The following is a 12,307-nucleotide window of genomic DNA, read 5'->3' as shown; positions in this document are numbered from 1 at the left end:
CTAATTAGATTTTTCATCTTTGTTTATGCCGCTAGGAGGCTTAAAATATAGTCTTAGTTCTGATTGACTGACTATCACAAGTTTGATGTTCAAGCTTTTTAGCTCAAAGAAAACTTTTTGAAGTCTGAGAAACGAAAGTCAAGTCAAAACTTAAGATGTTGCTAAAACCATAACTTGTGATTTGTTTGATTGTCAAGCTTCAAATATATCCCTTTTATTTCTTTAGCTATAATTTTTTTAATAGTAACTTTTCTTTAAGTCTAAAACAAAAATAATAATGTTTGAACTATATATTAATTATTTAATTAATTTTTATATTGCAACAACTTGAAAATTTAATAAGCTTTTTGTTTTTAAAAAGTTTTAATTGAGCTTAAAGTTGAACTTCTTATGGTTTATTTTTTTAAATATAAATTAGAATATGAATGATTCAAAATAACACGGCGTAACTTATGCACGGAGTGGCACTTAAGCACGGGGTGTCACTTTAGCACGGAATGATACTTTAGCACAAAGAATCAATTTAGCAAAAAAAAACTTTAGCACGAAAGTTATTATATTTATTACATTTAAAAAACTGAAAATTAACTATGCAATATGTATTGTTTGTTGTACAATCCTTTGTAAACTTTTACTAAAAACAATATTTTGAGGGAATTTTTACGCGGAATTGCGTACAACATTAGTATAGGTCAAGTAATGTTTTTGAACTATCGTTTATGTTTGTTCTTTAAAATTTAAAGCACTTACTCAAATATTTAATAGTTTAATAACCAACTGCTTGCTTTATAGTATTTAATTTTTTGTTAAGTATAGTTATTCTCTAAAAGTAAAGCCTACAAAACATATTTTTAAACTTATTTCTATCTGCGAACTATTTATCTTACTATAAATCTACTTATAGAGCTTTGTTTTACAATTTCGTCGTTACTTAAGTATAATTTTCAATAAAAACAATTTTCCTGTTGAATTCACGCTTTGAAATGCATAAATGCGTTCTCAACAGGATGCTGACTGTATTAAGTAAAGCTTTTAACACTTTACTTAATATAATCTTAATTTTCATTAAAATTATTAACTAAATAGTTTTGATTAAGCTTAAGTGAAGCTACATGCAAAAGTTATACTTCGTGCTAAAGTATCACTCCGTGCAAACGTGACGCCGTGCTAAAAAGATACTCTGTGCTAAAGCATCACTTCGTGCTAAAGTGTCCTTACGTACTAGAGTGTCGGCCAATTAAAAAGTGACGCTGTGCTTTTTAACACTTACGCCTACCTTTTTCATAAATATACAAGTAAATGGCTTTAAAATTTATAATTTGAACTTATTTTTATTAACTTTTTACATGCTTAAAAACTTAGGTCTTATATTATAATGTTTTTGAATCTTGTTCAAAGATGACGGTTTTAAGTATTAAAGTATGTAATAAAATAAATAATGATTTATAACAGTTTTTTATTCGTTTCAAAAAATAATATCTCAAATATATTTTTTTTAATTCTCTGTTATAACTAATTATTAAAGCATATCTATAATTAACACTCAATATTTAACATATATTGAATATATATATAATTTTTAAAGAACTTTAGTTACCTACTATTTAGTTTTTTCCAATTTTAATATGTTTATAAATAAACTGTTAACTGATTTTACAAATTAAAAGCTAAAAAAAATTGAACAATGACGTTTAAAACCACCTTTAAATTTCAGTAAGATATTTAAGACTTAACGTTATAATAAAAACAAGCTATAATGCATATGTTTTATTATCAATATTAATATAATATTTTTTATGTATGTCGTTTCAATGTCCTTATTTAACTCAGAAGAGTTTTGTAACTTATTTAAAAGTAAAGTTTTGACTATAAAGATGGTTATTAAAATGTTAACTATAATAAATATTTTAAGGTAAACTTTATATCTTATTATTAAACCGTATAATACAATAGTATTTTATTGTATACGAAAAATAAATGCTCAAAAATTTGGTCTAATTCTAAGGTCCTTAGACTAAGGACATGGTGTATAGAAGTACTAGTCGGTTATAAAATCATACACTCTATGATAGTATTAACTGACTTAAGTTAAGAGTAATTCATAGATGAAAACTAAAGCTACAATAAAAATTCAAAAATACTTAAAAAAATAAATTAATGCGACAATTAGTTTTGTTAAGTTGACATAAAAAGAAATGACGTTTAATTGGTTGCTTTTTTTTTCTAAAAGCAAAGACTCAGTCAGGTTAAAATGTTATAAATTCTAAAAAAAAGATAAAACTTTAACTGTTGGTGTTAAAAACTACGCACGTAAAAATTTAATTGAAATAGATATTTTCTGACTATGTTTCTATATATAGTTAATTTCAAATGAAATAATGACGTACTTAAGTAATAGCTCGAGTTATTATTTGTTTTATATTTTTTATCATAACTAAACTTTTTTAAATAAGCATATTCTATAAATTGCGTTAGTTTCAATTACACTCCCGTAAAATCTCTTCTTGCACAACCTAAAGTTTATAATGTAAAATATTTAGCTTTTCTATTCATATAATTTCTGACAATGATGGAAGCACTTATTTACAAAACAATTTACAACACTTATATTTGTAAATCTTCGTTAGTTAATTAGTCATATTTATAAAACATTAAACCTTAAGCGTATTTAATTTGACTTAAGTTAAGAGATTACTATTTGTTTTAAAAACTCTGAACTTAAATTTCACAGAAACTGTTTGTTTTGTGAAGTAAACAAAAGTTATAATAGTGTACTCAGTATAAAATCTTGATAAACTAAATAAAACTAAAGTATATTGTGAAAAGCTATATAAATTTGAGCTATAAAATTACTTAACTAGTAATTTGAGCTGAAAATTAGTTGAAAATTACTGCTTACTGTTTGAATTAGGAGTGTGTTATGACTTGAATTCTGGAGCCTTTGCAAACCCAGAAAAAAGAAAGAAAAAGGACAAAATCGATTTTATTCGAGTATTAATTTTTTGAATGACTTTGGATATTCACTTAAAATGTTATTTATCAAAAATAAAATTTACATATGTTAGTAGGTTTGGTTCTGTTTTATTCCTAAACTTTATACAAATAATATTGAATTTACAAAAAGTTAACACTAGACTAAAGTTTCAAATATACTAGTATTACATTGTAATAAGATGAAACATTTTTTAATTTAAATTAAAATCGTGGTGTCATAATGAGTTTATAGTCTAAATTATTATATTAATAAAAGAAAACTCTATACTAAGTGTCAAAAGTCTTTAAATAAAAATGTTTATAAAACTAAGTTAATGATGATTATAAACTTTTTTTGAACTAAAAAATACCATTTTACATCAAAAATACCTAATGTTCTTTACTGTAGTTTAGTTACACTTAGTTTGTTTTAGAAAAAAAAAATATGAAGCAATACTTTATTAATGTTAATTATAAAGAAATAAAAAAAATTGTTTATTATACAGCAGATTTCCGCACTTTGTTTACTACGATGTTTTCATAATAATAATAAAAGTTATAGTATGATTTAATTGTTCAAGTTTTGATTCTTACATTAACTAGATTCTGACCGTGTCATTTTAACTCTTGACCTACAACATTGATATTTCACCATTTTCTTTATATAGTTATTTAACCAAAATTTTTTTATGTTTGCTTCTGAGTTGAAGATACTTTTATTTTAATGCTTTTTATAGATGCATTTAAGATTTTTATAAACTAAGTTACTTAAAACTAAATAACTTTATTTACCAAACAATTTTATGTACGGCATAAGAATAACTTTGTTAGGAGATTTAAGTAATAACTTTGAATTGTCAATAGTTAACAACTTTTTTTTTTAATAATTTTACAGTTGTTACTACTACTTATAATTTAAAGAATGTTTCATTTTATTGAATATATATTATATGGGGGAGCGGGTCAGAATGACACAGCGACAAAATGACAAGGTCGTCAAATAGACACGGTGCGTCACTTTGGCACAGCGACAAAATGACACGGTGCGTCACCTTGGCACGGAGGGTCGCTTTGGCACGGCGACAAAATGACACGGTGCGTCACTTTGGCACAGTGACAAAATGACACGGTGGGTCACTCTGGCACGGTGTGTCACTTTAGCACAGAGGGTCATTTTGGCACGGCAAAAAAATGACACGGTGCGTCACTTTGCCACAGCGACAAAATGACACGGTGCGTCACTTTAGCACGGAGGGTCACTTTGGCACGGCGACAAAATTACACGGTGCGTCACTTTGGCACGGATGGTCACTTTGGCACGGCGACAAAATTACACGGTGCGTCACTTTGGCACGGATGGTCACTTTGGCACAGCGACAAAACGACACGGTGCGTCTTTTTGGCACGGAGGGTCACTTTGGCACAGCGACAAAATGACACGGTGCGTCACTTTGGCACGGAGGGTCACTTTGGCAGAGCGACAAAACGACACGGTGCGTCACTTTGGCACGGAGGGTCACTTTAGCGCAGCGACAAAATGACACGGAGGGTCACTTAAGCACAGTGACAAAATGACACGGTGGTTAATAAGGAAGTGAACGATTTGTTGTGAAACTTCAATCTTCATTGGTATGGACAACGATCTTACTTTTCTAGGAAACTTTTTGGTTTCCTTTCTTCTAACCGGTTTTGTAGAATTAGCAACAATCACATTGATTAACTTTAAAAACAAAGACCGCAAGAATTTTTGATTGTAACTTCATAAAATAAAGTAAAAAACGTAATGTTTATACCTTCTATTGTCCATCGTCGTACTTATAAACAACATACTCATTTTTAAGCAGTAGCAAAGTGCTAGGTGTGCTTAAAAGCTGTGCTTAATAAACGACAAATAGTTGTTTGTATCAAACAACGTTCACAAAGATGCAAAAGCAGCAACTTTTTTAACAAAATACGACTGCCAAAATTAAAGAGAATTTATTTTTGATTTCTTTCGAATGGAAAAACTTAAACACAGTTTAGTACTAGAACTTGAAACGAGTAATAAAAATTAGAAAATGACTTGCCATTTTACGACTAGAAAGATAAAAACTCATATAAACATATTTTTTAAACTTCAGCAACATTCTGATTTAAAAAATACAATCTACATTATAGATCAATCATTCAGCACATCAAAATAATAAACTAGTATAAGTAAATACAGAGGAAAGTTTGTTTTATAAACTAAAACTCAGACGTTATCGAAAATAACTTTTCTGCTGTTGTAGTTCTAAATTCTTATGCGGTTCTTATTTTACGTTTTTATGCTTAAAAAATTAATACTTGCACTCTTTTAGCGACTTAGTGGGTTGCAATTTTGAACTAAAATACTGCGTTCCCTGACGACCTACGTTAGTAGCAACATCTTCAAAAAATCATTGTGCACTTGACTTAAAAAATCGAAATTTTGCGCCTCTATGCGACTTATGTTAGTTGCAACATATATCGTGCACTTAGAAGTAGAAACATAATGTTCTTTCGCAAAAAAAACTGTGCACCTAAGCACTAAAAATGCATAGATAAAAGTATAAGTACAAATAACCGCAAATAAATTAGTTTTTTTAGTAAAAAATTCCCTACATCAAGCATCTCTTTAAATAAAACTCAATAAACCACTAATACACACTTGTAATATAATTGTAGACTTGCTTTAACAAAATACAATTTTTCTTACTATTATAATAGTAAAACTTCGCAAAATAAAACATTATCGCAATTGATATTGTTAAGATTATAAACTCCTTAAAAAATTGATTAGTAATTATCTAAATTATTTTCTCGCTCCGTTTTTTAATGGATTAGGCGTCTGATTCCTATTAGAATATTCCTAAAGCTCAGGCAACTCGTGGTCTCCAATGTCTCAATACAGATATTGGAGACCACGTGTTGCCCATGATAATTAGGTAAATAGAACATCGCTTTAACCTAGGGATGGGCAACGTACGGCCCGCGGGCCGGATCCGGCTCGCGAAGTGAAAATGACCGGCCCCCAAACCTTTTTTAAATTTAAATGGAATCCGGCCCGCGGACAAAATTGATCCGGCCCGCGAGTTGATGATCCGGCCCGCTAAGCATTTTCAAAATTTATATGAAATCCGGCAAACCAATGTAAATTTTACAAAATTTGTAAAAAACCATTTTAGAATTATTTTAATAAAACAAAAATGTAACACTTTGACCCTGAAAACGTTTGTAAAATTGGCTTTTTGTCTTGTGGTGATAAAAACACTCTTTTGTTAAAGTCTCTTTCTCTGTTTCGAGTCAGTTGAAGTAATCCTTTCTCAATTTATCCAAAAACAATTATTTGCTGAACTAACTTTGATGATCTTACCTACCATAATGACTTTCATAAAAAATTGACGTGTTAAAAATTGCTGTCTATCCTAGATGTGTAGTAAGTTGTTTTTATACTTGTTTAGAAAAGTAAAAAAACTCTTTTTAAGCTCTGACAATTATTTTAAGTCAAACTGCTCAACATTAAATTTTAATAATTTTTTTTAGTTGAGACTACAATTTCCACTCTTTTCTGCTATTGATTTTTTTATTTATGACTTTTTGATTAATTATATGGTTAAGTTTAGTAATGACCAATTGATGACAATAGTTTTATTTGATAATGAGTTTGGTCGTCGTTTTGCAGACTTTCAACAACTAATAGAAGAGTTTGATATTGTGTCACTATAGTTGACGTTTGACACCGAAAATGCACCTAGTAGTGTACAATTAGAACTGCTAAACTTCAATGTGACAGTACACTAAAAAGAACCTTAAAAGTTTGACAGATTCTACGCCCTACTTAACAAGTCAAAGTTTGTTAATTTAAAATAGATGGCAATGAAGTTACTTGTTCTGTTTGGGTCTACATATTCTTGCGAACAAACAACCTCAACCATGTATATAAACAAAAGTTAGCTGCGTTCAAATCTTACTGATACCAATCTGCAGTCATTACTGAGAATATCTACTTAGAATATACTTTAAGATTTTAAATAACTTTTAAAAACTTTGATGATCTACAAATATCTCATTGACTTCTTTTTAGTGTAATTATTCTTGCTAAACTCTTTAACCTTACATTTAAAATATAATATAAAAGTTTTATATGTTAGTTTTTCGTTTAGTACTATTTTTATTTGTGAAACTGATCTTAATCTAAAAGTCTAATAAATTAGTATGGTTATCGTGTTTAATTATAAATTAATCTCTTTTTTATTTTAGTATTTCGTTATTTTATGTTATACTTTTATAAAAGTGTAATAGATGAATTTTTTGATAATATTATTTTTAGAGTACAGAACTTAGTTAAGTTTCATAAGTTGATCATTACTGTTTGATATTATTTTGAAAGTAAAAGTACTAGAATTAAAAGCCAAAGTAGTTATTTATCTAGGTTTAACTGTTTTTTAAATATGTTGATATGAAAATTTAAATCAAACATATAATTTTCGTTGCTTAAAGTAGATTTTTAGATAGATTTTTATGTATTATTAAACGAGCCAAAGTTTATCAACTTCAAATTATGACCATGAAACTAGTTGTTTTGTTCGAGATTTCATACATTTAAAAACAAACATTTCTGACCATAATTATTAACAAGCATAAGCTAATTTCAAACCTAATCGGTATTTCAGTGCACTTGCAGATTTTCCCAAACCGTCATGCAACTAGACTTAAACAACTGTAATATATGATTAACCTTAAGTGTTTCATCGAGATCTTTTAATTTTCTTTTTTCGCTTTTTATGGTAAAACTGTTTATTATATCAGAATTATTTGTTGCTTGGTTTCTTTTATACGTGCAAAAATATTTAATGAATCTTTATTAGTTTGTTCAATTTAAAAGTTAGTAGTTTAATTTTGTAATGTTAGTTAACTTCTGAATATTATAACTAATGAAAACTCTAGCCAAGGATTGCCAAAATTAGATAATTTCGGATAATTAACAATTTTTTAATTAATGTTTTAGCTTGAAATATTAGGCTCGAATATTTTTTACTAAGTAAGTTATTGTTTTTATAAGACTAACTAGTACTAATTCCGTCCAGAGTTATAATAAATACAGAGTTATGAATACTTAATAAAAACTAACACAAAATTTCATACTTGAGAACCTTGGTAATTAAAATATTGATTCAAAGTTCTGAAATACCCGATCAAATAGCATCCAGCTGGATCGAAATCTTTTTTAAATTAGCTTCCATCGGATCCGGATCTTTGTTTAAAATTAGTATTTAGCCGGATCAGAACAATATTTTCAAATTAGGATCCGGATCTAAAAAAGGATCCAGCTGAATTCGGTAGATCACTAACTCGAAATGCTCCGGCCCGCTGAGGACTATTTTTTTTGGATCCGGCCCGTCAACTATTTACGTTGCCCACCCCTACTTTAACCAATTACTCCCAATTGCCCCATACTTTCAAAATGTTGTCTATTTTATATCAAAAGTAAATAAAATTTATTTTTTTTTACTTTTTCATCAGAAAGAAATTAACTCCTAATTAATAAACAATATTGTTTTAAAATTTTATAAAATATTTTTTAGAAATCCTAGAAAATGTATTTACTTTTACAAAAAACTACTTTTTTTATTTGCAAGATTAAAAAATAGAAATTAACAATTATTTTCATAACAGAGTTAAGACAAAACCGAGTTTTTTTAAAGTTGAAATAAAACTCAAGAATATAAAATAGCAGAAATGTTTTACAAGCAAATTAAAATCTGCTTTTATTGTATTAATATGAAATTTATTAAGTGATTTTGTATTAAATATAAATGCCATTTAATTCCTTATATGCAATAAATTACTATAATAACTGTCATACTCTAAGTTATTTTTTTTATATTTTAAACTAAAAAGTTTTGTAAAAATAAAAAAGACTTATAGTATTAACTTAAATAGAATGGTTGTAGCTTTAATGAGAAGGCTGAGCAGCCATTTTGTATGTATAACCTCTAGTGATTAATTTTTTTTAAAGTGACAAATATATAAATGTGCATGAATGGTTGCATCAGACTCTAAATTTTTTCTCAACTGTTCATAATACTAATTTTTTCATAAATTTAGGCTCCAGGACCGTTTATTTTAATTATTTGCTATTAGACAAGTTTATTATACATTTTCAATACAGAGTTTTAAGTAAACATCCTAATTTATTAACTTTTGTTGAATATAAATATATATACATATTTAATTTAAATGGCTAGTTACTACAAAAGCATCTGTATTTTTAAAAACTAGAGTTAAAACACGCATGACTTATTCTTACTACGAAATAACTCTGTATTGAATTAAAACTTAGTTGTTTTTTATAACAATTCCTGATAATAATTAATTAAACGTTTAACAAATAATACTAAATTTTATTCATTACAGAAATATGAAAAGTCGTGAAACGTAAAAAATAAAACTTAACAATATTTTTGTTTTTATACTATGACTTAAATATTAAAGCAATGTATCATATATAGTTTCAAATGAATCAAGCTACTATAGTTTAGAAAAAATATAATAAATCTTTTGTTTAAGCTATTACTATCAAAATTTTACATTTAAAAGTTATATTACTGAAGAAGTTGAGTTTTGCGTATAAGTTTGTTAATCCATGCTATAGTGACGCAGCGTGTCATTTTGTCGCTGTGTCAAAGTGACGTATCGTGTCATTTTGTCGCTGTGCCAAAGTGACGCACCATGACTAAGTGACGCACCGTGTCATTTTATCGCTGTGCCAAAGTGACCCTCCGTGCCAAAGTGACGCACCGTGTCGTTTTGTCGCTGTGCCAAAGTGACCCTCTGTGCCACAGTGACGCACCGTGTCATTTTGTCGCTGTGCCAAAGTGACGCACCGTGTCGTTTTGTCGCTGTGCCAAAGTGACCCTCTGTGCCAAAGTGACGCTCCGTGTCGTTTTGTCGCTGTGCCATTCTGACGCACCGTGTCATTTTGTCGCCGTGCCAAAGTGACCCTCCGTGCCAAAGTGATGCACCGTGCCAAGGTGACGCACTGTGTCATTTTGTCGCTGTGCCAAAGTGACGCACCGTGTCATTTTGTCATCGTGCCAAAGTGACGCACCGTGTCATTTTGTCGCCGTGCCAAAGTGACCCTCCGTGTCGAAGTGACGCACCGTGCCAAAGTGACGCACCGTGTCATTTTGTCGCTGTGTCATTCTGACACCCACCCATTATATGGTCTGTATTAATTGAAGAACTTAAAGACGTTCAAATTTAAGTCTTTCATTGAAAGAAATATTTCGAATACAAAATAAAAAAGTAACAACTCCAAACTTCGATACTACCCAATGACCAAAAAATGGTTAGTCAGTATGATTTGATACTAGGGGCGTCTTTAGACTGGTTTCTTTGAACCTGTTAGACCCCTTAAAAAAAGATTTGAAAAAATAGATTAATCAATAAAATCGTAGTTTAACCAGAAACCTTACCTAGTTTAGAAGATCTGCTTGTGCTTTCTTAAATTTTTAAGTTGTTAAATATAACAATAACATGTGAAAGTTTCATAAAGTCGTTAAAAGAATTTTGTGCTGTGCTCTACTTACAAACAGCTGATACTATTTTTATTTGAAATTTCTTTATGATGTAATAATAAACTTTTAAGTTTTGAGATACTATTTGTATATATAAACTTTTTACTAATTTAAGCTTTTTATTTTTACTTATTTTAACTAGATCCTGCAGTTTTACTTCAAATAGTCATTAAAACTAAACTACACTTTTTTTTATTGTAGAAAATAAATTTATAATGAAAAAACATTTTCAGCAACTAAAATTGGGTTATTTTACAACAGATTTCTAAACATACTTTAGCATGAAGTTTTACTTTATTTGTGTTTTATGGTTACATGACAATTCAAATTCATACAATTTAAATTCTTCAAAAAATGTTTAAGATACCATATCTTAAAAATTAATATATACTTGTAACAAAAGTATCTATGTAGATCTTATTAGTATCAATAAGGCTTTTTTTCCAAAAATTTAAAATTTTTTGTTTAAAATGTTTAAAACTTGTAAAAAATTTAATTATTTTGAAACTTGTTTGTGTCCTATTTCTTAAAAAATATCTATGTTAAAAAAATAAAGAGAAATGTCTTATAGATATTAAAATAATCTATATATATATTTTTTTAATATGTATTAGTTCTTGAGAAATAATGTTTTAAACACTTTTTAAAAAATTTAAATTCTCCGAATTTAAATTGTCATGTAACCATAAAACACATATAAAGTAAAACTTAATGATAAAATGTCTCTTAATTGTTTTTTTTATTTGAGATGTCTGAATTTGAATAGTCGTGCACCCGTGTTTTATGAATATATCACCAACACTGTTGATGAGCTTAAAGGGGAATCAAGAGACTGTTGACTTGATAGTTTTTTAGTTCCCCTTTCGGCCTACTATTGACTGTTGAGTGTTGACATTTATTTTGCTCCGTCTTAAAACAGTTAAAGGTTTTAACAAAAATTTAAATGTAATTAACGAACATGGTAGTGATCTATAAGTTAGTAGCAAGTAATAAACAAAGAATACTGTTTAATTTGTTATTGTTGTATATACCAGTACATGTTTCACTAGGATCTTCGTTAGCAAACGCTTAAATTTATATTTTTAGTGATTTTCCTAAATTTTATTTATCTTTTTACAAACGGTTTGTAAATATAGAACTACTTGTTTATTAAACGAAAAAAAAAATAAAGCTCAAAAAATTCTGTCCTAGAACATGGTGCACGAAGAACCTTTCGGTTATCGAGTTGCACAACTTTTAACGTCTTGTCAAGGACGAGATTTGTTAGATTTTGTTATGGTTTTAACCTGATAAGATAAAATTACCTACGAATGATTAAAAATTTGGCTTATGATACAAAGAAACCCTAATAGGAACGATTAGTTGTGTATAGTATATTATATACTGTATACATTACAATTGTTACCAACAGGGATTCTTAAAATAGTATACAGTCTTGCTCGTTTAGTAGAACAACGTATTTATTATAACTAAAAAATTAAAAAACTCAAGGACACTATCAAAGGTTTTTGGTTTTAAAATACTGTACAATTAGGTTTTTAATATACCAACACTTTTATTGTAAAGTTATATTGGTTCTTAGAAAAGTATTGAATAACGTTTAGGTTTAACTTTAATACGTAATTAATAAAAAAAGTTAAGATAGGTAAAAACGACATTATTTCGAACTTTTACTCAATAATATTAAAAAAAAAATGTCATTTTTATTTACACGACTTTAGTTAAAACTAAAATGTCAGTAGAATTATTCAATA

The sequence above is a fragment of the Thalia democratica genome, chromosome 7, assembly GCF_965202585.1.
Source record: "Thalia democratica chromosome 7, ktThaDemo2.hap1.1, whole genome shotgun sequence".
NCBI classification, from domain to species: Eukaryota; Metazoa; Chordata; class Thaliacea; order Salpida; family Salpidae; genus Thalia; species Thalia democratica.
Note: the sequence above shows the minus strand (reverse complement) of the source record.